The sequence below is a fragment of the Oncorhynchus keta genome, unplaced genomic scaffold, assembly GCF_023373465.1.
Source record: "Oncorhynchus keta strain PuntledgeMale-10-30-2019 unplaced genomic scaffold, Oket_V2 Un_scaffold_5279_pilon_pilon, whole genome shotgun sequence".
NCBI lineage: Eukaryota > Metazoa > Chordata > Actinopteri > Salmoniformes > Salmonidae > Oncorhynchus > Oncorhynchus keta.
The window spans coordinates 7,501-30,054 of NW_026290958.1; the positions used below are offsets into that span (position 1 = coordinate 7,501).

Here is a 22,554-nt window from a genome sequence, read left to right on the forward strand (position 1 = left end):
TACAAATGACAGGAAAATCGGAACTCTACAATAAGTACTCTGTACAGGGTTCTATGGTGTAATGGTTAGCACTCAGGACTCTGAATCCTGCGATCCGAGTTCAAATCTCGGTAGGACCTACCTTGATTTTGCAGTGACACACTCCTCCCCTGTCAACTTTAAAATAGTTATGCGTGAAAGAAACAAGTGGGTGGGAGTCGATAAGCACTCTTGTTACGCACGAATGGCTAGCCTACGGTAAATGCATACTATGAGTGCCTGGTACGCTGATACCGTTTCTGGCCAGAATTTTTTTAATCTGTTTTTCCGGTGAACCAAGGACAGTAAAATCTGAACCCGTCACAGAGTATTGAGTACAAGGTTCTATGCTGTAAAGGTTATCACTCAGGAATCTGAATCCTACAATCCGAGTTTAAATCTTGGACGATCCTACCATGTCAATTAATTTGCCTCGTGGAACTAGAATATAGCTGTCCAAATATTGTTGTCAGTTGCAAGTATTTGCAACACGTGAAGGAACGACAGCCCGCTGTTGCTAATTAAACGCATTTTTTTTTTTTTTTCAATTTCCATGTGGATTTAGAATTGGTTCTATGGTGTAATGGTTAGCACTCTGGACTTTGAATCCAGTGATCCGAGTTCAAATCTCGGTAGAACCTTCCCATTTTTTGTGCTGAATTATTCACATGGCCAACCAATAATCTCATAATCTGTTCTGTTTATCCTGTGTACAAATGACATTTTTTGTGCTGAAAATCGGAACTCTACAAATGAAGAAAATACTACTGTACTCTGTACAGGGTTCTATGGTGTAATGGTTAGCACTCAGGACTCTGAATCCTGCGATCCGAGTTCAAATCTCGGTAGGACCTACCTTGATTTTGCAGTGACACACTCCTCCCCTGTCAACTTTAAAATAGTTATGTTGAAAGAAACAAGTGGGTGGGAGTCGATAAGCACTCTTGTTACGCACGAATGGCTAGCCTACGGTAAATGCATACTATGAGTGCCTGGTACGCTGATACCGTTTCTGGCCAGAATTTTTTAATCTGTTTTTCCGGTGAACCAAGGACAGTAAAATCTGAACCCGTCACAGAGTATTGAGTACAAGGTTCTATGCTGTAAAGGTTATCACTCAGGAATCTGAATCCTACAATCCGAGTTTAAATCTTGGACGATCCTACCATGTCAATTAATTTGCCTCGTGGAACTAGAATATAGCTGTCCAAATATTGTTGTCAGTTGCAAGTATTTGCAACACGTGAAGGAACGACAGCCCGCTGTTGCTAATTAAACGCAGATTTTTTTTTTTTTCAATTTCCATGTGGATTTAGAATATGGTTCTATGGTGTAATGGTTAGCACTCTGGACTTTGAATCCAGTGATCCGAGTTCAAATCTCGGTAGAACCTTCCCATTTTTTGCTGCTATTATTCACATGGCCAACCAATAATCTCATAATCTGCTGTTTATCCGGTGTACAAATGACAGGAAAATCGCTGAACTCTAACAATACAAATGACAGGAAAATACTCTACAATGTACTCTGTACAGGGTTCTATGGTGTAATGGTTAGCACTCAGGACTCTGAATCCTGCGATCCGAGTTCAAATCTCGGTAGGACCTACCTTGATTTTGCAGTGACACACTCCTCCCCTGTCAACTTTAAAATAGTTATGCGTGAAAGAAACAAGTGGGTGGGAGTCGATAAGCACTCTTGTTACGCACGAATGGCTAGCCTACGGTAAATGCATACTATGAGTGCCTGGTACGCTGATACCGTTTCTGGCCAGAAATTATTTTTTTTAATCTGTTTTTCCGGTGAACCAAGGACAGTAAAATCTGAACCCGTCACAGAGTATTGAGTACAGGTTCTATGCTGTAAAGGTTATCACTCAGGAATCTGAATCCTACAATCCGAGTTTAAATCTTGGACGATCCTACCATGTCAATTAATTTGCCTCGTGGAACTAGAATATAGCTGTCCAAATATTGTTGTCAGTTGCAAGTATTTGCAACACGTGAAGGAACGACAGCCCGCTGTTGCTAATGAAACGCAGATTTTTTTTTTTCAATTTCCATGTGGATTTAGAATATGTCTCTATGGTGTAATGGTTAGCACTCTGGACTTTGAATCCAGTGATCCGAGTTCAAATCTCGGTAGAACCTTCCCATTTTTTGTGCTGAATTATTCACATGGCCAACCAATAATCTCATAATCTGCTGTTTATCCGGTGTACGAATGACAGGAAAATCGGAACTCTACAATAAGAACTCTGTACATGGTTCTATGGTGTAATGGTTAGCACTCAGGACTCTGAATCCTGTGATCCGAGTTCAAATCTCGGTAGAACCTTCCCATTTTTTGTGCTGAATTATTCACATGGCCAACCAATAATCTCATAATCTGCTGTTTATCCGGTGTACAAATGACAGGAAAATCGGAACTCTACAATAAGTACTCTGTATAGGGTTCTATGGTGTAATGGTTAGCACTCAGGACTCTGAATCCTGCGATCCGAGTTCAAATCTCGGTAGGACCTACCTTGATTTTGCAGTGACACACTCCTCCCCTGTCAACTTTAAAATACTTATGTGTGAAAGAAACAAGTGGGTGGGAGTCGATAAGCACTCTTGTTACGCACGAATGGCTAGCCTACTGTAAATGCATACTATGAGTGCCTGGTACGCTGATACCGTTTCTGGCCAGAATTTTTTAATCTGTTTTTCCGGTGAACCAAGGACAGTAAAATCTGAACCCGTCACAGAGTATTGAGTACAAGGTTCTATGCTGTAAAGGTTATCACTCAGGAATCTGAATCCTACAATCCGAGTTTAAATCTTGGACGATCCTACCATGTCAATTAATTTGCCTCGTGGAACTAGAATATAGCTGTCCAAATATTGTTGTCAGTTGCAAGTATTTGCAACACGTGAAGGAACGACAGCCCGCTGTTGCTAATGAAACGCAGATTTTTTTTTTTCAATTTCCATGTGGATTTAGAATATGTCTCTATGGTGTAATGGTTAGCACTCTGGACTTTGAATCCAGTGATCCGAGTTCAAATCTCGGTAGAACCTTCCCATTTTTTGTGCTGAATTATTCACATGGCCAACCAATAATCTCATAATCTGCTGTTTATCCGGTGTACGAATGACAGGAAAATCGGAACTCTACAATAAGAACTCTGTACATGGTTCTATGGTGTAATGGTTAGCACTCAGGACTCTGAATCCTGTGATCCGAGTTCAAATCTCGGTAGAACCTTCCCATTTTTTGTGCTGAATTATTCACATGGCCAACCAATAATCTCATAATCTGCTGTTTATCCGGTGTACAAATGACAGGAAAATCGGAACTCTACAATAAGTACTCTGTACAGGGTTCTATGGTGTAATGGTTAGCACTCAGGACTCTGAATCCTGCGATCCGAGTTCAAATCTCGGTAGGACCTACCTTGATTCTGCAGTGACACACTCCTCCCCTGTCAACTTTAAAATAGTTATGCGTGAAAGAAACAAGTGGGTGGGAGTCGATAAGCACTCTTGTTACGCACGAATGGCTAGCCTACGGTAAATGCATACTATGAGTGCCTGGTACGCTGATACCGTTTCTGGCCAGAATTTTTTTAATCTGTTTTTCCGGTGAACCAAGGACAGTAAAATCTGAACCCGTCACAGAGTATTGAGTACAAGGTTCTATGCTGTAAAGGTTATCACTCAGGAATCTGAATCCTACAATCCGAGTTTAAATCTTGGACGATCCTACCATGTCAATTAATTTGCCTCGTGGAACTAGAATATAGCTGTCCAAATATTGTTGTCAGTTGCAAGTATTTGCAACACGTGAAGGAACGACAGCCCGCTGTTGCTAATGAAACGCAGATTTTTTTTTTTCAATTTCCATGTGGATTTAGAATATGGTTCTATGGTGTAATGGTTAGCACTCTGGACTTTGAATCCAGTGATCCGAGTTCAAATCTCGGTAGAACCTTCCCATTTTTTGTGCTGAATTATTCACATGGCCAACCAATAATCTCATAATCTGCTGTTTATCCGGTGTACAAATGACAGGAAAATCGGAACTCTACAATAAATACTCTGTACAGGGTTCTATGGTGTAATGGTTAGCACTCAGGACTCTGAATCCTGCGATCCGAGTTCAAATCTCGGTAGGACCTACCTTGATTTTGCAGTGACACACTCCTCCCCTGTCAACTTGAAAGAAACAAGTGGGTGGGAGTCGATAAGCACTCTTGTTACGCACGAATGGCTAGCCTACTGTAAATGCATACTATGAGTGCCTGGTACGCTGATACCGTTTCTGGCCAGAATTTTTTTAATCTGTTTTTCCGGTGAACCAAGGACAGTAAAATCTGAACCCGTCACAGAGTATTGAGTACAGGGTTCTATGCTGTAAAGGTTATCACTCAGGAATCTGAATCCTACAATCCGAGTTTAAATCTTGGACGATCCTACCATGTCAATTAATTTGCCTCGTGGAACTAGAATATAGCTGTCCAAATATTGTTGTCAGTTGCAAGTATTTACACACGTGAAGGAACGACAGCCCGCTGTTGCTAATGAAACGCAGATTTTTTTTTTTCAATTTCCATGTGGATTTAGAATATGGTTCTATGGTGTAATGGTTAGCACTCTGGACTTTGAATCCAGTGATCCGAGTTCAAATCTCGGTAGAACCTTCCCATTTTTTGTGCTGAATTATTCACATGGCCAACCAATAATCTCATAATCTGCTGTTTATCCGGTGTACAAATGACAGGAAAATCGGAACTCTACAATAAGTACTCTGTATACAGGGTTCTATGGTGTAATGGTTAGCACTCAGGACTCTGAATCCTGCGATCCGAGTTCAAATCTCGGTAGGACCTACCTTGATTTTGCAGTGACACACTCCTCCCCTGTCAACTTTAAAATAGTTATGAAAGAAACAAGTGGGTGGGAGTCGATAAGCACTCTTGTTACGCACGAATGGCTAGCCTACGGTAAATGCATACTATGAGTGCCTGGTACGCTGATACCGTTTCTGGCCAGAATTTTTTTAATCTGTTTTTCCGGTGAACCAAGGACAGTAAAATCTGAACCCGTCACAGAGTATTGAGTACAAGGTTCTATGCTGTAAAGGTTATCACTCAGGAATCTGAATCCTACAATCCGAGTTTAAATCTTGGACGATCCTACCATGTCAATTAATTTGCCTCGTGGAACTAGAATATAGCTGTCCAAATATTGTTGTCAGTTGCAAGTATTTGCAACACGTGAAGGAACGACAGCCCGCTGTTGCTAATGAAACGCAGATTTTTTTTTTTCAATTTCCATGTGGGTTTATAATATGGTTCTATGGTGTAATGGTTAGCACTCTGGACTTTGAATCCAGTGATCCGAGTTCAAATCTCGGTAGAACCTTCCCATTTTTTGTGCTGAATTATTCACATGGCCAACCAATAATCTCATAATCTGCTGTTTATCCGGTGTACAAATGACAGGAAAATCGGAACTCTACAATAAGTACTCTGTACAGGGTTCTATGGTGTAATGGTTAGCACTCAGGACTCTGAATCCTGCGATCCGAGTTCAAATCTCGGTAGGACCTACCTTGATTCTGCAGTGACACACTCCTCCCCTGTCAACTTTAAAATAGTTATGCGTGAAAGAAACAAGTGGGTGGGAGTCGATAAGCACTCTTGTTACGCACGAATGGCTAGCCTACGGTAAATGCATACTATGAGTGCCTGGTACGCTGATACCGTTTCTGGCCAGAAATTTTTTTAATCTGTTTTTCCGGTGAACCAAGGACAGTAAAATCTGAACCCGTCACAGAGTATTGAGTACAAGGTTCTATGCTGTAAAGGTTATCACTCAGGAATCTGAATCCTACAATCCGAGTTTAAATCTTGGACGATCCTACCATGTCAATTAATTTGCCTCGTGGAACTAGAATATAGCTGTCCAAATATTGTTGTCAGTTGCAAGTATTTGCAACACGTGAAGGAACGACAGCCCGCTGTTGCTAATGAAACGCAGATTTTTTTTTTTTTTTTTCAATTTCCATGTGGATTTAGAATATGGTTCTATGGTGTAATGGTTAGCACTCTGGACTTTGAATCCAGTGATCCGAGTTCAAATCTCGGTAGAACCTTCCCATTTTTTGTGCTGAATTATTCACATGGCCAACCAATAATCTCATAATCTGCTGTTTATCCGGTGTACAAATGACAGGAAAATCGGAACTCTACAATAAGTACTCTGTACAGGGTTCTATGGTGTAATGGTTAGCACTCAGGACTCTGAATCCTGCGATCCGAGTTCAAATCTCGGTAGGACCTACCTTGATTTTGCAGTGACACACTCCTCCCCTGTCAACTTTAAAATAGTTATTGAAAGAAACAAGTGGGTGGGAGTCGATAAGCACTCTTGTTACGCACGAATGGCTAGCCTACTGTAAATGCATACTATGAGTGCCTGGTACGCTGATACCGTTTCTGGCCAGAATTTTTTAATCTGTTTTTCCGGTGAACCAAGGACAGTAAAATCTGAACCCGTCACAGAGTATTGAGTACAAGGTTCTATGCTGTAAAGGTTATCACTCAGGAATCTGAATCCTACAATCCGAGTTTAAATCTTGGACGATCCTACCATGTCAATTAATTTGCCTCGTGGAACTAGAATATAGCTGTCCAAATATTGTTGTCAGTTGCAAGTATTTGCAACACGTGAAGGAACGACAGCCCGCTGTTGCTAATGAAACGCAGATTTTTTTTTTTTTTCAATTTCCATGTGGATTTAGAATATGGTTCTATGGTGTAATGGTTAGCACTCTGGACTTTGAATCCAGTGATCCGAGTTCAAATCTCGGTAGAACCTTCCCATTTTTTGTGCTGAATTATTCACATGGCCAACCAATAATCTCATAATCTGCTGTTTATCCGGTGTACAAATGACAGGAAAATCGGAACTCTACAATAAGTACTCTGTATAGGGTTCTATGGTGTAATGGTTAGCACTCAGGACTCTGAATCCTGCGATCCGAGTTCAAATCTCGGTAGGACCTACCTTGATTTTGCAGTGACACACTCCTCCCCTGTCAACTTGAAAGAAACAAGTGGGTGGGAGTCGATAAGCACTCTTGTTACGCACGAATGGCTAGCCTACGGTAAATGCATACTATGAGTGCCTGGTACGCTGATACCGTTTCTGGCCAGAATTTTTTTAATCTGTTTTTCCGGTGAACCAAGGACAGTAAAATCTGAACCCGTCACAGAGTATTGAGTACAAGGTTCTATGCTGTAAAGGTTATCACTCAGGAATCTGAATCCTACAATCCGAGTTTAAATCTTGGACGATCCTACCATGTCAATTAATTTGCCTCGTGGAACTAGAATATAGCTGTCCAAATATTGTTGTCAGTTGCAAGTATTTGCAACACGTGAAGGAACGACAGCCCGCTGTTGCTAATGAAACGCAGATTTTTTTTTTTTTTCAATTTCCATGTGGATTTAGAATATGGTTCTATGGTGTAATGGTTAGCACTCTGGACTTTGAATCCAGTGATCCGAGTTCAAATCTCGGTAGAACCTTCCCATTTTTTGTGCTGAATTATTCACATGGCCAACCAATAATCTCATAATCTGCTGTTTATCCGGTGTACAAATGACAGGAAAATCGGAACTCTACAATAAGTACTCTGTATAGGGTTCTATGGTGTAATGGTTAGCACTCAGGACTCTGAATCCTGCGATCCGAGTTCAAATCTCGGTAGGACCTACCTTGATTTTGCAGTGACACACTCCTCCCCTGTCAACTTTAAAATACTTATGTGTGAAAGAAACAAGTGGGTGGGAGTCGATAAGCACTCTTGTTACGCACGAATGGCTAGCCTACGGTAAATGCATACTATGAGTGCCTGGTACGCTGATACCGTTTCTGGCCAGAATTTTTTTAATCTGTTTTTCCGGTGAACCAAGGACAGTAAAATCTGAACCCGTCACAGAGTATTGAGTACAAGGTTCTATGCTGTAAAGGTTATCACTCAGGAATCTGAATCCTACAATCCGAGTTTAAATCTTGGACGATCCTACCATGTCAATTAATTTGCCTCGTGGAACTAGAATATAGCTGTCCAAATATTGTTGTCAGTTGCAAGTATTTGCAACACGTGAAGGAACGACAGCCCGCTGTTGCTAATGAAACGCAGATTTTTTTTTCAATTTCCATGTGGATTTAGAATATGGTTCTATGGTGTAATGGTTAGCACTCTGGACTTTGAATCCAGTGATCCGAGTTCAAATCTCGGTAGAACCTTCCCATTTTTTGTGCTGAATTATTCACATGGCCAACCAATAATCTCATAATCTGCTGTTTATCCGGTGTACAAATGACAGGAAAATCGGAACTCTACAATAAGTACTCTGTATAGGGTTCTATGGTGTAATGGTTAGCACTCAGGACTCTGAATCCTGCGATCCGAGTTCAAATCTCGGTAGGACCTACCTTGATTTTGCAGTGACACACTCCTCCCCTGTCAACTTTAAAATAGAAAAGAAACAAGTGGGTGGGAGTCGATAAGCACTCTTGTTACGCACGAATGGCTAGCCTACTGTAAATGCATACTATGAGTGCCTGGTACGCTGATACCGTTTCTGGCCAGAATTTTTTTAATCTGTTTTTCCGGTGAACCAAGGACAGTAAAATCTGAACCCGTCACAGAGTATTGAGTACAAGGTTCTATGCTGTAAAGGTTATCACTCAGGAATCTGAATCCTACAATCCGAGTTTAAATCTTGGACGATCCTACCATGTCAATTAATTTGCCTCGTGGAACTAGAATATAGCTGTCCAAATATTGTTGTCAGTTGCAAGTATTTGCAACACGTGAAGGAACGACAGCCCGCTGTTGCTAATGAAACGCAGATTTTTTTTTTTTTTTTTTCAATTTCCATGTGGATTTAGAATATGGTTCTATGGTGTAATGGTTAGCACTCTGGACTTTGAATCCAGTGATCCGAGTTCAAATCTCGGTAGAACCTTCCCATTTTTTGTGCTGAATTATTCACATGGCCAACCAATAATCTCATAATCTGCTGTTTATCCGGTGTACAAATGACAGGAAAATCGGAACTCTACAATAAGTACTCTGTACAGGGTTCTATGGTGTAATGGTTAGCACTCAGGACTCTGAATCCTGCGATCCGAGTTCAAATCTCGGTAGGACCTACCTTGATTTTGCAGTGACACACTCCTCCCCTGTCAACTTTAAAATAGTTATGCGTGAAAGAAACAAGTGGGTGGGAGTCGATAAGCACTCTTGTTACGCACGAATGGCTAGCCTACGGTAAATGCATACTATGAGTGCCTGGTACGCTGATACCGTTTCTGGCCAGAATTTTTTTAATCTGTTTTTCCGGTGAACCAAGGACAGTAAAATCTGAACCCGTCACAGAGTATTGAGTACAAGGTTCTATGCTGTAAAGGTTATCACTCAGGAATCTGAATCCTACAATCCGAGTTTAAATCTTGGACGATCCTACCATGTCAATTAATTTGCCTCGTGGAACTAGAATATAGCTGTCCAAATATTGTTGTCAGTTGCAAGTATTTGCAACACGTGAAGGAACGACAGCCCGCTGTTGCTAATGAAACGCAGATTTTTTTTTTTCAATTTCCATGTGGATTTAGAATATGGTTCTATGGTGTAATGGTTAGCACTCTGGACTTTGAATCCAGTGATCCGAGTTCAAATCTCGGTAGAACCTTCCCATTTTTTGTGCTGAATTATTCACATGGCCAACCAATAATCTCATAATCTGCTGTTTATCCGGTGTACAAATGACAGGAAAATCGGAACTCTACAATAAGTACTCTGTATAGGGTTCTATGGTGTAATGGTTAGCACTCAGGACTCTGAATCCTGCGATCCGAGTTCAAATCTCGGTAGGACCTACCTTGATTTTGCAGTGACACACTCCTCCCCTGTCAACTTTAAAATAGTTATTGAAAGAAACAAGTGGGTGGGAGTCGATAAGCACTCTTGTTACGCACGAATGGCTAGCCTACGGTAAATGCATACTATGAGTGCCTGGTACGCTGATACCGTTTCTGGCCAGAATTTTTTTAATCTGTTTTTCCGGTGAACCAAGGACAGTAAAATCTGAACCCGTCACAGAGTATTGAGTACAAGGTTCTATGCTGTAAAGGTTATCACTCAGGAATCTGAATCCTACAATCCGAGTTTAAATCTTGGACGATCCTACCATGTCAATTAATTTGCCTCGTGGAACTAGAATATAGCTGTCCAAATATTGTTGTCAGTTGCAAGTATTTGCAACACGTGAAGGAACGACAGCCCGCTGTTGCTAATGAAACGCAGATTTTTTTTTTTTTTCAATTTCCATGTGGATTTAGAATATGGTTCTATGGTGTAATGGTTAGCACTCTGGACTTTGAATCCAGTGATCCGAGTTCAAATCTCGGTAGAACCTTCCCATTTTTTGTGCTGAATTATTCACATGGCCAACCAATAATCTCATAATCTGCTGTTTATCCGGTGTACAAATGACAGGAAAATCGGAACTCTACAATAAGTACTCTGTATAGGGTTCTATGGTGTAATGGTTAGCACTCAGGACTCTGAATCCTGCGATCCGAGTTCAAATCTCGGTAGGACCTACCTTGATTTTGCAGTGACACACTCCTCCCCTGTCAACTTTAAAATACTTATGTGTGAAAGAAACAAGTGGGTGGGAGTCGATAAGCACTCTTGTTACGCACGAATGGCTAGCCTACGGTAAATGCATACTATGAGTGCCTGGTACGCTGATACCGTTTCTGGCCAGAATTTTTTTAATCTGTTTTTCCGGTGAACCAAGGACAGTAAAATCTGAACCCGTCACAGAGTATTGAGTACAAGGTTCTATGCTGTAAAGGTTATCACTCAGGAATCTGAATCCTACAATCCGAGTTTAAATCTTGGACGATCCTACCATGTCAATTAATTTGCCTCGTGGAACTAGAATATAGCTGTCCAAATATTGTTGTCAGTTGCAAGTATTTGCAACACGAAGAAGGAACGACAGCCCGCTGTTGCTAATGAAACGCAGATTTTTTTTTTTCAATTTCCATGTGGATTTAGAATATGGTTCTATGGTGTAATGGTTAGCACTCTGGACTTTGAATCCAGTGATCCGAGTTCAAATCTCGGTAGAACCTTCCCATTTTTTGTGCTGAATTATTCACATGGCCAACCAATAATCTCATAATCTGCTGTTTATCCGGTGTACAAATGACAGGAAAATCGGAACTCTACAATAAGTACTCTGTACAGGGTTCTATGGTGTAATGGTTAGCACTCAGGACTCTGAATCCTGCGATCCGAGTTCAAATCTCGGTAGGACCTACCTTGATTCTGCAGTGACACACTCCTCCCCTGTCAACTTTAAAATAGTTATGCGTGAAAGAAACAAGTGGGTGGGAGTCGATAAGCACTCTTGTTACGCACGAATGGCTAGCCTACGGTAAATGCATACTATGAGTGCCTGGTACGCTGATACCGTTTCTGGCCAGAATTTTTTTAATCTGTTTTTCCGGTGAACCAAGGACAGTAAAATCTGAACCCGTCACAGAGTATTGAGTACAAGGTTCTATGCTGTAAAGGTTATCACTCAGGAATCTGAATCCTACAATCCGAGTTTAAATCTTGGACGATCCTACCATGTCAATTAATTTGCCTCGTGGAACTAGAATATAGCTGTCCAAATATTGTTGTCAGTTGCAAGTATTTGCAACACGTGAAGGAACGACAGCCCGCTGTTGCTAATGAAACGCAGATTTTTTTTTTTTTCAATTTCCATGTGGATTTAGAATATGGTTCTATGGTGTAATGGTTAGCACTCTGGACTTTGAATCCAGTGATCCGAGTTCAAATCTCGGTAGAACCTTCCCATTTTTTGTGCTGAATTATTCACATGGCCAACCAATAATCTCATAATCTGCTGTTTATCCGGTGTACGAATGACAGGAAAATCGGAACTCTACAATAAGAACTCTTTACATGGTTCTATGGTGTAATGGTTAGCACTCAGGACTCTGAATCCTGTGATCCGAGTTCAAATCTCGGTAAGACCTACCTTGATTCTGCAGTGACACACTCCTCCCCTGTCAACTTTAAAATAGTTATGCGTGAAAGAAACAAGTTGGTGGGAATCGATAAGCACTCTTGTTACGCACGAATGGCTAGCCTACGGTAAATGCATACTATGAGTGCCTGGTACGCTGATACCGTTTCTGGCCAGAATTTTTTTAATCTGTTTTTCCGGTGAACCAAGGACAGTAAAATCTGAACCCGTCACAGAGTATTGAGTACAAGGTTCTATGCTGTAAAGGTTATCACTCAGGAATCTGAATCCTACAATCCGAGTTTAAATCTTGGACGATCCTACCATGTCAATTAATTTGCCTCGTGGAACTAGAATATAGCTGTCCAAATATTGTTGTCAGTTGCAAGTATTTGCAACACGTGAAGGAACGACAGCCCGCTGTTGCTAATGAAACGCAGATTTTTTTTTTTTCAATTTCAGATTTTTTTTTCAATTTCCACATGTGGATTTAGAATATGGTTCTATGGTGTAATGGTTAGCACTCTGGACTTTGAATCCAGTGATCCGAGTTCAAATCTCGGTAGAACCTTCTCTTTTTTTGTGCTGAATTATTCACATGGCCAACCAATAATCTCATAATCTGCTGTTTATCCGGTGTACAAATGACAGGAAAATCGGAACTCTACAATAAGTACTCTGTACAGGGTTCTATGGTGTAATGGTTAGCACTCAGGACTCTGAATCCTGCGATCCGAGTTCAAATCTCGGTAGGACCTACCTTGATTTTGCAGTGACACACTCCTCCCCTGTCAACTTTAAAATAGTTATGCGTGAAAGAAACAAGTGGGTGGGAGTCGATAAGCACTAATGGCTAGCCTACGGTAAATGCATACTATGAGTGCCTGGTACGCTGATACCGTTTCTGGCCAGAATTTTTTTAATCTGTTTTTCCGGTGAACCAAGGACAGTAAAATCTGAACCCGTCACAGAGTATTGAGTACAAGGTTCTATGCTGTAAAGGTTATCACTCAGGAATCTGAATCCTACAATCCGAGTTTAAATCTTGGACGATCCTACCATGTCAATAAATTTGCCTCGTGGAACTAGAATATAGCTGTCCAAATATTGTTGTCAGTTGCAAGTATTTGCAACACGTGAAGGAACGACAGCCCGCTGTTGCTAATGAAACGCAGATTTTTTTTTTTTTTTCAATTTCCATGTGGATTTAGAATATGGTTCTATGGTGTAATGGTTAGCACTCTGGACTTTGAATCCAGTGATCCGAGTTCAAATCTCGGTAGAACCTTCCCATTTTTTGTGCTGAATTATTCACATGGCCAACCAATAATCTCATAATCTGCTGTTTATCCGGTGTACGAATGACAGGAAAATCGGAACTCTACAATAAGAACTCTGTACATGGTTCTATGGTGTAATGGTTAGCACTCAGGACTCTGAATCCTGTGATCCGAGTTCAAATCTCGGTAGGACCTACCTTGATTCTGCAGTGACACACTCCTCCCCTGTCAACTTTAAAATAGTTATGCGTGAAAGAAACAAGTGGGTGGGAGTCGATAAGCACTCTTGTTACGCACGAATGGCTAGCCTACGGTAAATGCATACTATGAGTGCCTGGTACGCTGATACCGTTTCTGGCCAGAATTTTTTTAATCTGTTTTTCCGGTGAACCAAGGACAGTAAAATCTGAACCCGTCACAGAGTATTGAGTACAAGGTTCTATGCTGTAAAGGTTATCACTCAGGAATCTGAATCCTACAATCCGAGTTTAAATCTTGGACGATCCTACCATGTCAATTAATTTGCCTCGTGGAACTAGAATATAGCTGTCCAAATATTGTTGTCAGTTGCAAGTATTTGCAACACGTGAAGGAACGACAGCCCGCTGTTGCTAATGAAACGCAGATTTTTTTTTTTTTTCAATTTCCATGTGGATTTAGAATATGGTTCTATGGTGTAATGGTTAGCACTCTGGACTTTGAATCCAGTGATCCGAGTTCAAATCTCGGTAGAACCTTCCCATTTTTTGTGCTGAATTATTCACATGGCCAACCAATAATCTCATAATCTGCTGTTTATCCGGTGTACAAATGACAGGAAAATCGGAACTCTACAATAAGTACTCTGTACAGGGTTCTATGGTGTAATGGTTAGCACTCAGGACTCTGAATCCTGCGATCCGAGTTCAAATCTCGGTAGGACCTACCTTGATTTTGCAGTGACACACTCCTCCCCTGTCAACTTTAAAATAGTTATGTGAAAGAAACAAGTGGGTGGGAGTCGATAAGCACTCTTGTTACGCACGAATGGCTAGCCTACTGTAAATGCATACTATGAGTGCCTGGTACGCTGATACCGTTTCTGGCCAGAATTTTTTTAATCTGTTTTTCCGGTGAACCAAGGACAGTAAAATCTGAACCCGTCACAGAGTATTGAGTACAAGGTTCTATGCTGTAAAGGTTATCACTCAGGAATCTGAATCACAATCCGAGTTTAAATCTTGGACGATCCTACCATGTCAATTAATTTGCCTCGTGGAACTAGAATATAGCTGTCCAAATATTGTTGTCAGTTGCAAGTATTTGCAACACGTGAAGGAACGACAGCCCGCTGTTGCTAATGAAACGCAGATTTTTTTTTTTCAATTTCCATGTGGATTTAGAATATGGTTCTATGGTGTAATGGTTAGCACTCTGGACTTTGAATCCAGTGATCCGAGTTCAAATCTCGGTAGAACCTTCCCATTTTTTGTGCTGAATTATTCACATGGCCAACCAATAATCTCATAATCTGCTGTTTATCCGGTGTACAAATGACAGGAAAATCGGAACTCTACAATAAGTACTCTGTACAGGGTTCTATGGTGTAATGGTTAGCACTCAGGACTCTGAATCCTGCGATCCGAGTTCAAATCTCGGTAGGACCTACCTTGATTTTGCAGTGACACACTCCTCCCCTGTCAACTTTAAAATAGTTATGCGTGAAAACAAGTGGGTGGGAGTCGATAAGCACTCTTGTTACGCACGAATGGCTAGCCTACGGTAAATGCATACTATGAGTGCCTGGTACGCTGATACCGTTTCTGGCCAGAATTTTTTAATCTGTTTTTCCGGTGAACCAAGGACAGTAAAATCTGAACCCGTCACAGAGTATTGAGTACAAGGTTCTATGCTGTAAAGGTTATCACTCAGGAATCTGAATCCTACAATCCGAGTTTAAATCTTGGACGATCCTACCATGTCAATTAATTTGCCTCGTGGAACTAGAATATAGCTGTCCAAATATTGTTGTCAGTTGCAAGTATTTGCAACACGTGAAGGAACGACAGCCCGCTGTTGCTAATGAAACGCAGATTTTTTTTTTTTTCAATTTCCATGTGGATTTAGAATATGGTTCTATGGTGTAATGGTTAGCACTCTGGACTTTGAATCCAGTGATCCGAGTTCAAATCTCGGTAGAACCTTCCCATTTTTTGTGCTGAATTATTCACATGGCCAACCAATAATCTCATAATCTGCTGTTTATCCGGTGTACAAATGACAGGAAAATCGGAACTCTACAATAAGTACTCTGTATAGGGTTCTATGGTGTAATGGTTAGCACTCAGGACTCTGAATCCTGCGATCCGAGTTCAAATCTCGGTAGGACCTACCTTGATTTTGCAGTGACACACTCCTCCCCTGTCAACTTTAAAATACTTATGTGTGAAAGAAACAAGTGGGTGGGAGTCGATAAGCACTCTTGTTACGCACGAATGGCTAGCCTACTGTAAATGCATACTATGAGTGCCTGGTACGCTGATACCGTTTCTGGCCAGAATTTTTTTAATCTGTTTTTCCGGTGAACCAAGGACAGTAAAATCTGAACCCGTCACAGAGTATTGAGTACAAGGTTCTATGCTGTAAAGGTTATCACTCAGGAATCTGAATCCTACAATCCGAGTTTAAATCTTGGACGATCCTACCATGTCAATTAATTTGCCTCGTGGAACTAGAATATAGCTGTCCAAATATTGTTGTCAGTTGCAAGTATTTGCAACACGTGAAGGAACGACAGCCCGCTGTTGCTAATGAAACGCAGATTTTTTTTTTTTTCAATTTCCATGTGGATTTAGAATATGGTTCTATGGTGTAATGGTTAGCACTCTGGACTTTGAATCCAGTGATCCGAGTTCAAATCTCGGTAGAACCTTCCCATTTTTTGTGCTGAATTATTCACATGGCCAACCAATAATCTCATAATCTGCTGTTTATCCGGTGTACAAATGACAGGAAAATCGGAACTCTACAATAAGTACTCTGTATAGGGTTCTATGGTGTAATGGTTAGCACTCAGGACTCTGAATCCTGCGATCCGAGTTCAAATCTCGGTAGGACCTACCTTGATTTTGCAGTGACACACTCCTCCCCTGTCAACTTTAAAATTGAAAGAAACAAGTGGGTGGGAGTCGATAAGCACTCTTGTTACGCACGAATGGCTAGCCTACTGTAAATGCATACTATGAGTGCCTGGTACGCTGATACCGTTTCTGGCCAGAATTTTTTAATCTGTTTTTCCGGTGAACCAAGGACAGTAAAATCTGAACCCGTCACAGAGTATTGAGTACAAGGTTCTATGCTGTAAAGGTTATCACTCAGGAATCTGAATCCTACAATCCGAGTTTAAATCTTGGACGATCCTACCATGTCAATTAATTTGCCTCGTGGAACTAGAATATAGCTGTCCAAATATTGTTGTCAGTTGCAAGTATTTGCAACACGTGAAGGAACGACAGCCCGCTGTTGCTAATGAAACGCAGATTTTTTTTTTTTTTTTTTTTCAATTTCCATGTGGATTTAGAATATGGTTCTATGGTGTAATGGTTAGCACTCTGGACTTTGAATCCAGTGATCCGAGTTCAAATCTCGGTAGAACCTTCCATTTTTTGTGCTGAATTATTCACATGGCCAACCAATAATCTCATAATCTGCTGTTTATCCGGTGTACAAATGACAGGAAAATCGGAACTCTACAATAAGTACTCTGTATAGGGTTCTATGGTGTAATGGTTAGCACTCAGGACTCTGAATCCTGCGATCCGAGTTCAAATCTCGGTAGGACCTACCTTGATTTTGCAGTGACACACTCCTCCCCTGTCAACTTTAAAATAGTTATTGAAAGAAACAAGTGGGTGGGAGTCGATAAGCACTCTTGTTACGCACGAATGGCTAGCCTACGGTAAATGCATACTATGAGTGCCTGGTACGCTGATACCGTTTCTGGCCAGAATTTTTTTAATCTGTTTTTCCGGTGAACCAAGGACAGTAAAATCTGAACCCGTCACAGAGTATTGAGTACAAGGTTCTATGCTGTAAAGGTTATCACTCAGGAATCTGAATCCTACAATCCGAGTTTAAATCTTGGACGATCCTACCATGTCAATTAATTTGCCTCGTGGAACTAGAATATAGCTGTCCAAATATTGTTGTCAGTTGCAAGTATTTGCAACACGTGAAGGAACGACAGCCCGCTGTTGCTAATGAAACGCAGATTTTTTTTTTTCAATTTCCATGTGGATTTAGAATATGGTTCTATGGTGTAATGGTTAGCACTCTGGACTTTGAATCCAGTGATCCGAGTTCAAATCTCGGTAGAACCTTCCCATTTTTGTGCTGAATTATTCACATGGCCAACCAATAATCTCATAATCTGCTGTTTATTACAAATGACAGGAAAATCGGAACTCTACAATAAGTACTCTGTACAGGGTTCTATGGTGTAATGGTTAGCACTCAGGACTCTGAATCTGCTGTTTAGGATCCTTGATTTTGAAAATGAACTCTACTACTCTGTATAGGGTTCTATGGTGTAATGGTTAGCACTCAGGACTCTGAATCCTGCGATCCGAGTTCAAATCTCGGTAGGACCTACCTTGATTTTGCAGTGACACACTCCTCCCTGTCAACTTGAAAGAAACAAGTGGGTGGGAGTCGATAAGCACTCTTGTTACGCACGAATGGCTAGCCTACTGTAAATGCATACTATGAGTGCCTGGTACGCTGATACCGTTTCTGGCCAGAATTTTTTTAATCTGTTTTTCCGGTGAACCAAGGACAGTAAAATCTGAACCCGTCACAGAGTATTGAGTACAAGGTTCTATGCTGTAAAGGTTATCACTCAGGAATCTGAATCCTACAATCCGAGTTTAAATCTTGGACGATCCTACCATGTCAATTAATTTGCCTCGTGGAACTAGAATATAGCTGTCCAAATATTGTTGTCAGTTGCAAGTATTTGCAACACGTGAAGGAACGACAGCCCGCTGTTGCTAATGAAACGCAGATTTTTTTTTTTCAATTTCCATCTGGATTTAGAATATGGTTCTATGGTGTAATGGTTAGCACTCTGGACTTTGAATCCAGTGATCCGAGTTCAAATCTCGGTAGAACCTTCCCATTTTTTGTGCTGAATTATTCACATGGCCAACCAATAATCTCATAATCTGCTGTTTATCCGGTGTACAAATGACTTGAAAATCGGAACTCTACAATAAGTACTCTGTATAGGGTTCTATGGTGTAATGGTTAGCACTCAGGACTCTGAATCCTGCGATCCGAGTTCAAATCTCGGTAGGACCTACCTTGATTTTGCAGTGACACACTCCTCCCCTGTCAACTTGAAAGAAACAAGTGGGTGGGAGTCGATAAGCACTCTTGTTACGCACGAATGGCTAGCCTACTGTAAATGCATACTATGAGTGCCTGGTACGCTGATACCGTTTCTGGCCAGAATTTTTTTAATCTGTTTTTCCGGTGAACCAAGGACAGTAAAATCTGAACCCGTCACAGAGTATTGAGTACAAGGTTCTATGCTGTAAAGGTTATCACTCAGGAATCTGAATCCTACAATCCGAGTTTAAATCTTGGACGATCCTACCATGTCAATTAATTTGCCTCGTGGAACTAGAATATAGCTGTCCAAATATTGTTGTCAGTTGCAAGTATTTGCAACACGTGAAGGAACGACAGCCCGCTGTTGCTAATGAAACGCAGATTTTTTTTTTTCAATTTCCATGTGGATTTAGAATATGGTTCTATGGTGTAATGGTTAGCACTCTGGACTTTGAATCCAGTGATCCGAGTTCAAATCTCGGTAGAACCTTCCCATTTTTTGTGCTGAATTATTCACATGGCCAACCAATAATCTCATAATCTGCTGTTTATCCGGTGTACAAATGACAGGAAAATCGGAACTCTACAATAAGTACTCTGTATAGGGTTCTATGGTGTAATGGTTAGCACTCAGGACTCTGAATCCTGCGATCCGAGTTCAAATCTCGGTAGGACCTACCTTGATTTTGCAGTGACACACTCCTCCCCTGTCAACTTTAAAAAGTTATGCGTGAAAGAAACAAGTGGGTGGGAGTCGATAAGCACTCTTGTTACGCACGAATGGCTAGCCTACTGTAAATGCATACTATGAGTGCCTGGTACGCTGATACCGTTTCTGGCCAGAATTTTTTTAATCTGTTTTTCCGGTGAACCAAGGACAGTAAAATCTGAACCCGTCACAGAGTATTGAGTACAAGGTTCTATGCTGTAAAGGTTATCACTCAGGAATCTGAATCCTACAATCCGAGTTTAAATCTTGGACGATCCTACCATGTCAATTAATTTGCCTCGTGGAACTAGAATATAGCTGTCCAAATATTGTTGTCAGTTGCAAGTATTTGCAACACGTGAAGGAACGACAGCCCGCTGTTGCTAATGAAACGCAGATTTTTTTTTTTTCAATTTCCATCTGGATTTAGAATATGGTTCTATGGTGTAATGGTTAGCACTCTGGACTTTGAATCCAGTGATCCGAGTTCAAATCTCGGTAGAACCTTCCCATTTTTTGTGCTGAATTATTCACATGGCCAACCAATAATCTCATAATCTGCTGTTTATCCGGTGTACAAATGACTTGAAAATCGGAACTCTACAATAAGTACTCTGTATAGGGTTCTATGGTGTAATGGTTAGCACTCAGGACTCTGAATCCTGCGATCCGAGTTCAAATCTCGGTAGGACCTACCTTGATTTTGCAGTGACACACTCCTCCCCTGTCAACTTGAAAGAAACAAGTGGGTGGGAGTCGATAAGCACTCTTGTTACGCACGAATGGCTAGCCTACTGTAAATGCATACTATGAGTGCCTGGTACGCTGATACCGTTTCTGGCCAGAATTTTTTAATCTGTTTTTCCGGTGAACCAAGGACAGTAAAATCTGAACCCGTCACAGAGTATTGAGTACAAGGTTCTATGCTGTAAAGGTTATCACTCAGGAATCTGAATCCTACAATCCGAGTTTAAATCTTGGACGATCCTACCATGTCAATTAATTTGCCTCGTGGAACTAGAATATAGCTGTCCAAATATTGTTGTCAGTTGCAAGTATTTGCAACACGTGAAGGAACGACAGCCCGCTGTTGCTAATGAAACGCAGATTTTTTTTTTCAATTTCCATCTGGATTTAGAATATGGTTCTATGGTGTAATGGTTAGCACTCTGGACTTTGAATCCAGTGATCCGAGTTCAAATCTCGGTAGAACCTTCCCATTTTTTGTGCTGAATTATTCACATGGCCAACCAATAATCTCATAATCTGCTGTTTATCCGGTGTACAAATGACAGGAAAATCGGAACTCTACAATAAGTACTCTGTATAGGGTTCTATGGTGTAATGGTTAGCACTCAGGACTCTGAATCCTGCGATCCGAGTTCAAACTCAGGATTTTGCTGTGAACTCCTATGGTGTAATGGTTAGCACTCAGGACTCTGAAACCCTGTCGATCCGAGTTCAAAAGGACCTACCTTGATTTTGAGTGACACACTCCTCCCCTGTCAACTTGAAAGAAACAAGTGGGTGGGAGTCGATAAGCACTCTTGTTACGCACGAATGGCTAGCCTACTGTAAATGCATACTATGAGTGCCTGGTACGCTGATACCGTTTCTGGCCAGAATTTTTTAATCTGTTTTTCCGGTGAACCAAGGACAGTAAAATCTGAACCCGTCACAGAGTATTGAGTACAAGGTTCTATGCTGTAAAGGTTATCACTCAGGAATCTGAATCCTACAATCCGAGTTTAAATCTTGGACGATCCTACCATGTCAATTAATTTGCCTCGTGGAACTAGAATATAGCTGTCCAAATATTGTTGTCAGTTGCAAGTATTTGCAACACGTGAAGGAACGACAGCCCGCTGTTGCTAATGAAACGCAGATTTTTTTTTTTCAATTTCCATGTGGATTTAGAATATGGTTCTATGGTGTAATGGTTAGCACTCTGGACTTTGAATCCAGTGATCCGAGTTCAAATCTCGGTAGAACCTTCCCATTTTTTGTGCTGAATTATTCACATGGCCAACCAATAATCTCATAATCTGCTGTTTATCCGGTGTACAAATGACAGGAAAATCGGAACTCTACAATAAGTACTCTGTATAGGGTTCTATGGTGTAATGGTTAGCACTCAGGACTCTGAATCCTGCGATCCGAGTTCAAATCTCGGTAGGACCTACCTTGATTTTGCAGTGACACACTCCTCCCCTGTCAACTTGAAAGAAACAAGTGGGTGGGAGTCGATAAGCACTCTTGTTACGCACGAATGGCTAGCCTACTGTAAATGCATACTATGAGTGCCTGGTACGCTGATACCGTTTCTGGCCAGAATTTTTTAATCTGTTTTTCCGGTGAACCAAGGACAGTAAAATCTGAACCCGTCACAGAGTATTGAGTACAAGGTTCTATGCTGTAAAGGTTATCACTCAGGAATCTGAATCCTACAATCCGAGTTTAAATCTTGGACGATCCTACCATGTCAATTAATTTGCCTCGTGGAACTAGAATATAGCTGTCCAAATATTGTTGTCAGTTGCAAGTATTTGCAACACGTGAAGGAACGACAGCCCGCTGTTGCTAATGAAACGCAGATTTTTTTTTTTCAATTTCCATCTGGATTTAGAATATGGTTCTATGGTGTAATGGTTAGCACTCTGGACTTTGAATCCAGTGATCCGAGTTCAAATCTCGGTAGAACCTTCCCATTTTTTGTGCTGAATTATTCACATGGCCAACCAATAATCTCATAATCTGCTGTTTATCCGGTGTACAAATGACAGGAAAATCGGAACTCTACAATAAGTACTCTGTATAGGGTTCTATGGTGTAATGGTTAGCACTCAGGACTCTGAATCCTGCGATCCGAGTTCAAATCTCGGTAGGACCTACCTTGATTTTGCAGTGACACACTCCTCCCCTGTCTTTAAAATAGTTTGAAAGAAACAAGTGGGTGGGAGTCGATAAGCACTCTTGTTACGCACGAATGGCTAGCCTACTGTAAATGCATACTATGAGTGCCTGGTACGCTGATACCGTTTCTGGCCAGAATTTTTTTAATCTGT

At 41.0% G+C, this 22,554-nt stretch overlaps 62 non-coding genes across 62 annotated transcripts; all 62 read left to right on the top strand.

Annotated features, from left to right (window-relative positions):
* The first annotated feature begins 47 nt into the window (after positions 1-47).
* On the top strand, positions 48-119 carry trnaq-cug (transfer RNA glutamine (anticodon CUG)). Its single transcript has one exon. It is a non-coding gene; the product is annotated as a tRNA-Gln (tRNA).
* Positions 120-587: 468 nt separating this feature from the next.
* On the top strand, positions 588-659 carry trnaq-uug (transfer RNA glutamine (anticodon UUG)). The gene has a single exon. It is a non-coding gene; the product is annotated as a tRNA-Gln (tRNA).
* A 141-nt stretch (positions 660-800) lies between these two features.
* On the top strand, positions 801-872 carry trnaq-cug (transfer RNA glutamine (anticodon CUG)). The gene has a single exon. It is a non-coding gene; the product is annotated as a tRNA-Gln (tRNA).
* Positions 873-1,339: 467 nt separating this feature from the next.
* Positions 1,340-1,411, top strand: trnaq-uug (transfer RNA glutamine (anticodon UUG)). The gene has a single exon. It is a non-coding gene; the product is annotated as a tRNA-Gln (tRNA).
* A 142-nt stretch (positions 1,412-1,553) lies between these two features.
* Positions 1,554-1,625, top strand: trnaq-cug (transfer RNA glutamine (anticodon CUG)). Its single transcript has one exon. It is a non-coding gene; the product is annotated as a tRNA-Gln (tRNA).
* Positions 1,626-2,096: 471 nt separating this feature from the next.
* Positions 2,097-2,168, top strand: trnaq-uug (transfer RNA glutamine (anticodon UUG)). The gene has a single exon. It is a non-coding gene; the product is annotated as a tRNA-Gln (tRNA).
* Positions 2,169-2,283: 115 nt separating this feature from the next.
* Positions 2,284-2,355, top strand: trnaq-cug (transfer RNA glutamine (anticodon CUG)). The gene has a single exon. It is a non-coding gene; the product is annotated as a tRNA-Gln (tRNA).
* Positions 2,356-2,470: 115 nt separating this feature from the next.
* trnaq-cug (transfer RNA glutamine (anticodon CUG)) lies at positions 2,471-2,542 on the top strand. Its single transcript has one exon. It is a non-coding gene; the product is annotated as a tRNA-Gln (tRNA).
* A 466-nt stretch (positions 2,543-3,008) lies between these two features.
* Positions 3,009-3,080, top strand: trnaq-uug (transfer RNA glutamine (anticodon UUG)). Its single transcript has one exon. It is a non-coding gene; the product is annotated as a tRNA-Gln (tRNA).
* A 115-nt stretch (positions 3,081-3,195) lies between these two features.
* On the top strand, positions 3,196-3,267 carry trnaq-cug (transfer RNA glutamine (anticodon CUG)). Its single transcript has one exon. It is a non-coding gene; the product is annotated as a tRNA-Gln (tRNA).
* Positions 3,268-3,382: 115 nt separating this feature from the next.
* trnaq-cug (transfer RNA glutamine (anticodon CUG)) lies at positions 3,383-3,454 on the top strand. Its single transcript has one exon. It is a non-coding gene; the product is annotated as a tRNA-Gln (tRNA).
* A 467-nt stretch (positions 3,455-3,921) lies between these two features.
* trnaq-uug (transfer RNA glutamine (anticodon UUG)) lies at positions 3,922-3,993 on the top strand. Its single transcript has one exon. It is a non-coding gene; the product is annotated as a tRNA-Gln (tRNA).
* A 115-nt stretch (positions 3,994-4,108) lies between these two features.
* On the top strand, positions 4,109-4,180 carry trnaq-cug (transfer RNA glutamine (anticodon CUG)). The gene has a single exon. It is a non-coding gene; the product is annotated as a tRNA-Gln (tRNA).
* Positions 4,181-4,630: 450 nt separating this feature from the next.
* On the top strand, positions 4,631-4,702 carry trnaq-uug (transfer RNA glutamine (anticodon UUG)). The gene has a single exon. It is a non-coding gene; the product is annotated as a tRNA-Gln (tRNA).
* Positions 4,703-4,819: 117 nt separating this feature from the next.
* Positions 4,820-4,891, top strand: trnaq-cug (transfer RNA glutamine (anticodon CUG)). The gene has a single exon. It is a non-coding gene; the product is annotated as a tRNA-Gln (tRNA).
* Positions 4,892-5,354: 463 nt separating this feature from the next.
* On the top strand, positions 5,355-5,426 carry trnaq-uug (transfer RNA glutamine (anticodon UUG)). The gene has a single exon. It is a non-coding gene; the product is annotated as a tRNA-Gln (tRNA).
* Positions 5,427-5,541: 115 nt separating this feature from the next.
* On the top strand, positions 5,542-5,613 carry trnaq-cug (transfer RNA glutamine (anticodon CUG)). Its single transcript has one exon. It is a non-coding gene; the product is annotated as a tRNA-Gln (tRNA).
* Positions 5,614-6,087: 474 nt separating this feature from the next.
* On the top strand, positions 6,088-6,159 carry trnaq-uug (transfer RNA glutamine (anticodon UUG)). The gene has a single exon. It is a non-coding gene; the product is annotated as a tRNA-Gln (tRNA).
* Positions 6,160-6,274: 115 nt separating this feature from the next.
* Positions 6,275-6,346, top strand: trnaq-cug (transfer RNA glutamine (anticodon CUG)). Its single transcript has one exon. It is a non-coding gene; the product is annotated as a tRNA-Gln (tRNA).
* Positions 6,347-6,812: 466 nt separating this feature from the next.
* trnaq-uug (transfer RNA glutamine (anticodon UUG)) lies at positions 6,813-6,884 on the top strand. The gene has a single exon. It is a non-coding gene; the product is annotated as a tRNA-Gln (tRNA).
* A 115-nt stretch (positions 6,885-6,999) lies between these two features.
* Positions 7,000-7,071, top strand: trnaq-cug (transfer RNA glutamine (anticodon CUG)). Its single transcript has one exon. It is a non-coding gene; the product is annotated as a tRNA-Gln (tRNA).
* Positions 7,072-7,525: 454 nt separating this feature from the next.
* Positions 7,526-7,597, top strand: trnaq-uug (transfer RNA glutamine (anticodon UUG)). Its single transcript has one exon. It is a non-coding gene; the product is annotated as a tRNA-Gln (tRNA).
* Positions 7,598-7,712: 115 nt separating this feature from the next.
* trnaq-cug (transfer RNA glutamine (anticodon CUG)) lies at positions 7,713-7,784 on the top strand. Its single transcript has one exon. It is a non-coding gene; the product is annotated as a tRNA-Gln (tRNA).
* Positions 7,785-8,249: 465 nt separating this feature from the next.
* trnaq-uug (transfer RNA glutamine (anticodon UUG)) lies at positions 8,250-8,321 on the top strand. Its single transcript has one exon. It is a non-coding gene; the product is annotated as a tRNA-Gln (tRNA).
* Positions 8,322-8,436: 115 nt separating this feature from the next.
* On the top strand, positions 8,437-8,508 carry trnaq-cug (transfer RNA glutamine (anticodon CUG)). Its single transcript has one exon. It is a non-coding gene; the product is annotated as a tRNA-Gln (tRNA).
* Positions 8,509-8,974: 466 nt separating this feature from the next.
* Positions 8,975-9,046, top strand: trnaq-uug (transfer RNA glutamine (anticodon UUG)). The gene has a single exon. It is a non-coding gene; the product is annotated as a tRNA-Gln (tRNA).
* Positions 9,047-9,161: 115 nt separating this feature from the next.
* trnaq-cug (transfer RNA glutamine (anticodon CUG)) lies at positions 9,162-9,233 on the top strand. The gene has a single exon. It is a non-coding gene; the product is annotated as a tRNA-Gln (tRNA).
* A 467-nt stretch (positions 9,234-9,700) lies between these two features.
* Positions 9,701-9,772, top strand: trnaq-uug (transfer RNA glutamine (anticodon UUG)). The gene has a single exon. It is a non-coding gene; the product is annotated as a tRNA-Gln (tRNA).
* Positions 9,773-9,887: 115 nt separating this feature from the next.
* trnaq-cug (transfer RNA glutamine (anticodon CUG)) lies at positions 9,888-9,959 on the top strand. The gene has a single exon. It is a non-coding gene; the product is annotated as a tRNA-Gln (tRNA).
* A 467-nt stretch (positions 9,960-10,426) lies between these two features.
* Positions 10,427-10,498, top strand: trnaq-uug (transfer RNA glutamine (anticodon UUG)). The gene has a single exon. It is a non-coding gene; the product is annotated as a tRNA-Gln (tRNA).
* A 115-nt stretch (positions 10,499-10,613) lies between these two features.
* Positions 10,614-10,685, top strand: trnaq-cug (transfer RNA glutamine (anticodon CUG)). Its single transcript has one exon. It is a non-coding gene; the product is annotated as a tRNA-Gln (tRNA).
* A 468-nt stretch (positions 10,686-11,153) lies between these two features.
* trnaq-uug (transfer RNA glutamine (anticodon UUG)) lies at positions 11,154-11,225 on the top strand. Its single transcript has one exon. It is a non-coding gene; the product is annotated as a tRNA-Gln (tRNA).
* Positions 11,226-11,340: 115 nt separating this feature from the next.
* Positions 11,341-11,412, top strand: trnaq-cug (transfer RNA glutamine (anticodon CUG)). Its single transcript has one exon. It is a non-coding gene; the product is annotated as a tRNA-Gln (tRNA).
* Positions 11,413-11,881: 469 nt separating this feature from the next.
* Positions 11,882-11,953, top strand: trnaq-uug (transfer RNA glutamine (anticodon UUG)). The gene has a single exon. It is a non-coding gene; the product is annotated as a tRNA-Gln (tRNA).
* A 115-nt stretch (positions 11,954-12,068) lies between these two features.
* Positions 12,069-12,140, top strand: trnaq-cug (transfer RNA glutamine (anticodon CUG)). Its single transcript has one exon. It is a non-coding gene; the product is annotated as a tRNA-Gln (tRNA).
* A 489-nt stretch (positions 12,141-12,629) lies between these two features.
* On the top strand, positions 12,630-12,701 carry trnaq-uug (transfer RNA glutamine (anticodon UUG)). Its single transcript has one exon. It is a non-coding gene; the product is annotated as a tRNA-Gln (tRNA).
* A 115-nt stretch (positions 12,702-12,816) lies between these two features.
* trnaq-cug (transfer RNA glutamine (anticodon CUG)) lies at positions 12,817-12,888 on the top strand. Its single transcript has one exon. It is a non-coding gene; the product is annotated as a tRNA-Gln (tRNA).
* Positions 12,889-13,346: 458 nt separating this feature from the next.
* On the top strand, positions 13,347-13,418 carry trnaq-uug (transfer RNA glutamine (anticodon UUG)). The gene has a single exon. It is a non-coding gene; the product is annotated as a tRNA-Gln (tRNA).
* Positions 13,419-13,533: 115 nt separating this feature from the next.
* On the top strand, positions 13,534-13,605 carry trnaq-cug (transfer RNA glutamine (anticodon CUG)). The gene has a single exon. It is a non-coding gene; the product is annotated as a tRNA-Gln (tRNA).
* Positions 13,606-14,075: 470 nt separating this feature from the next.
* On the top strand, positions 14,076-14,147 carry trnaq-uug (transfer RNA glutamine (anticodon UUG)). The gene has a single exon. It is a non-coding gene; the product is annotated as a tRNA-Gln (tRNA).
* Positions 14,148-14,262: 115 nt separating this feature from the next.
* Positions 14,263-14,334, top strand: trnaq-cug (transfer RNA glutamine (anticodon CUG)). Its single transcript has one exon. It is a non-coding gene; the product is annotated as a tRNA-Gln (tRNA).
* Positions 14,335-14,797: 463 nt separating this feature from the next.
* Positions 14,798-14,869, top strand: trnaq-uug (transfer RNA glutamine (anticodon UUG)). Its single transcript has one exon. It is a non-coding gene; the product is annotated as a tRNA-Gln (tRNA).
* Positions 14,870-14,984: 115 nt separating this feature from the next.
* On the top strand, positions 14,985-15,056 carry trnaq-cug (transfer RNA glutamine (anticodon CUG)). The gene has a single exon. It is a non-coding gene; the product is annotated as a tRNA-Gln (tRNA).
* Positions 15,057-15,521: 465 nt separating this feature from the next.
* trnaq-uug (transfer RNA glutamine (anticodon UUG)) lies at positions 15,522-15,593 on the top strand. Its single transcript has one exon. It is a non-coding gene; the product is annotated as a tRNA-Gln (tRNA).
* Positions 15,594-15,708: 115 nt separating this feature from the next.
* Positions 15,709-15,780, top strand: trnaq-cug (transfer RNA glutamine (anticodon CUG)). The gene has a single exon. It is a non-coding gene; the product is annotated as a tRNA-Gln (tRNA).
* A 469-nt stretch (positions 15,781-16,249) lies between these two features.
* Positions 16,250-16,321, top strand: trnaq-uug (transfer RNA glutamine (anticodon UUG)). The gene has a single exon. It is a non-coding gene; the product is annotated as a tRNA-Gln (tRNA).
* A 115-nt stretch (positions 16,322-16,436) lies between these two features.
* On the top strand, positions 16,437-16,508 carry trnaq-cug (transfer RNA glutamine (anticodon CUG)). Its single transcript has one exon. It is a non-coding gene; the product is annotated as a tRNA-Gln (tRNA).
* Positions 16,509-16,974: 466 nt separating this feature from the next.
* Positions 16,975-17,046, top strand: trnaq-uug (transfer RNA glutamine (anticodon UUG)). Its single transcript has one exon. It is a non-coding gene; the product is annotated as a tRNA-Gln (tRNA).
* A 114-nt stretch (positions 17,047-17,160) lies between these two features.
* trnaq-cug (transfer RNA glutamine (anticodon CUG)) lies at positions 17,161-17,232 on the top strand. Its single transcript has one exon. It is a non-coding gene; the product is annotated as a tRNA-Gln (tRNA).
* A 464-nt stretch (positions 17,233-17,696) lies between these two features.
* trnaq-uug (transfer RNA glutamine (anticodon UUG)) lies at positions 17,697-17,768 on the top strand. The gene has a single exon. It is a non-coding gene; the product is annotated as a tRNA-Gln (tRNA).
* A 198-nt stretch (positions 17,769-17,966) lies between these two features.
* Positions 17,967-18,038, top strand: trnaq-cug (transfer RNA glutamine (anticodon CUG)). Its single transcript has one exon. It is a non-coding gene; the product is annotated as a tRNA-Gln (tRNA).
* A 450-nt stretch (positions 18,039-18,488) lies between these two features.
* trnaq-uug (transfer RNA glutamine (anticodon UUG)) lies at positions 18,489-18,560 on the top strand. Its single transcript has one exon. It is a non-coding gene; the product is annotated as a tRNA-Gln (tRNA).
* A 115-nt stretch (positions 18,561-18,675) lies between these two features.
* trnaq-cug (transfer RNA glutamine (anticodon CUG)) lies at positions 18,676-18,747 on the top strand. The gene has a single exon. It is a non-coding gene; the product is annotated as a tRNA-Gln (tRNA).
* A 451-nt stretch (positions 18,748-19,198) lies between these two features.
* Positions 19,199-19,270, top strand: trnaq-uug (transfer RNA glutamine (anticodon UUG)). Its single transcript has one exon. It is a non-coding gene; the product is annotated as a tRNA-Gln (tRNA).
* A 115-nt stretch (positions 19,271-19,385) lies between these two features.
* trnaq-cug (transfer RNA glutamine (anticodon CUG)) lies at positions 19,386-19,457 on the top strand. The gene has a single exon. It is a non-coding gene; the product is annotated as a tRNA-Gln (tRNA).
* Positions 19,458-19,924: 467 nt separating this feature from the next.
* Positions 19,925-19,996, top strand: trnaq-uug (transfer RNA glutamine (anticodon UUG)). Its single transcript has one exon. It is a non-coding gene; the product is annotated as a tRNA-Gln (tRNA).
* Positions 19,997-20,111: 115 nt separating this feature from the next.
* trnaq-cug (transfer RNA glutamine (anticodon CUG)) lies at positions 20,112-20,183 on the top strand. Its single transcript has one exon. It is a non-coding gene; the product is annotated as a tRNA-Gln (tRNA).
* A 449-nt stretch (positions 20,184-20,632) lies between these two features.
* On the top strand, positions 20,633-20,704 carry trnaq-uug (transfer RNA glutamine (anticodon UUG)). Its single transcript has one exon. It is a non-coding gene; the product is annotated as a tRNA-Gln (tRNA).
* Positions 20,705-21,411: 707 nt separating this feature from the next.
* trnaq-uug (transfer RNA glutamine (anticodon UUG)) lies at positions 21,412-21,483 on the top strand. The gene has a single exon. It is a non-coding gene; the product is annotated as a tRNA-Gln (tRNA).
* Positions 21,484-21,598: 115 nt separating this feature from the next.
* On the top strand, positions 21,599-21,670 carry trnaq-cug (transfer RNA glutamine (anticodon CUG)). Its single transcript has one exon. It is a non-coding gene; the product is annotated as a tRNA-Gln (tRNA).
* A 450-nt stretch (positions 21,671-22,120) lies between these two features.
* Positions 22,121-22,192, top strand: trnaq-uug (transfer RNA glutamine (anticodon UUG)). Its single transcript has one exon. It is a non-coding gene; the product is annotated as a tRNA-Gln (tRNA).
* A 115-nt stretch (positions 22,193-22,307) lies between these two features.
* trnaq-cug (transfer RNA glutamine (anticodon CUG)) lies at positions 22,308-22,379 on the top strand. Its single transcript has one exon. It is a non-coding gene; the product is annotated as a tRNA-Gln (tRNA).
* The last annotated feature ends 175 nt before the right edge of the window (positions 22,380-22,554 follow it).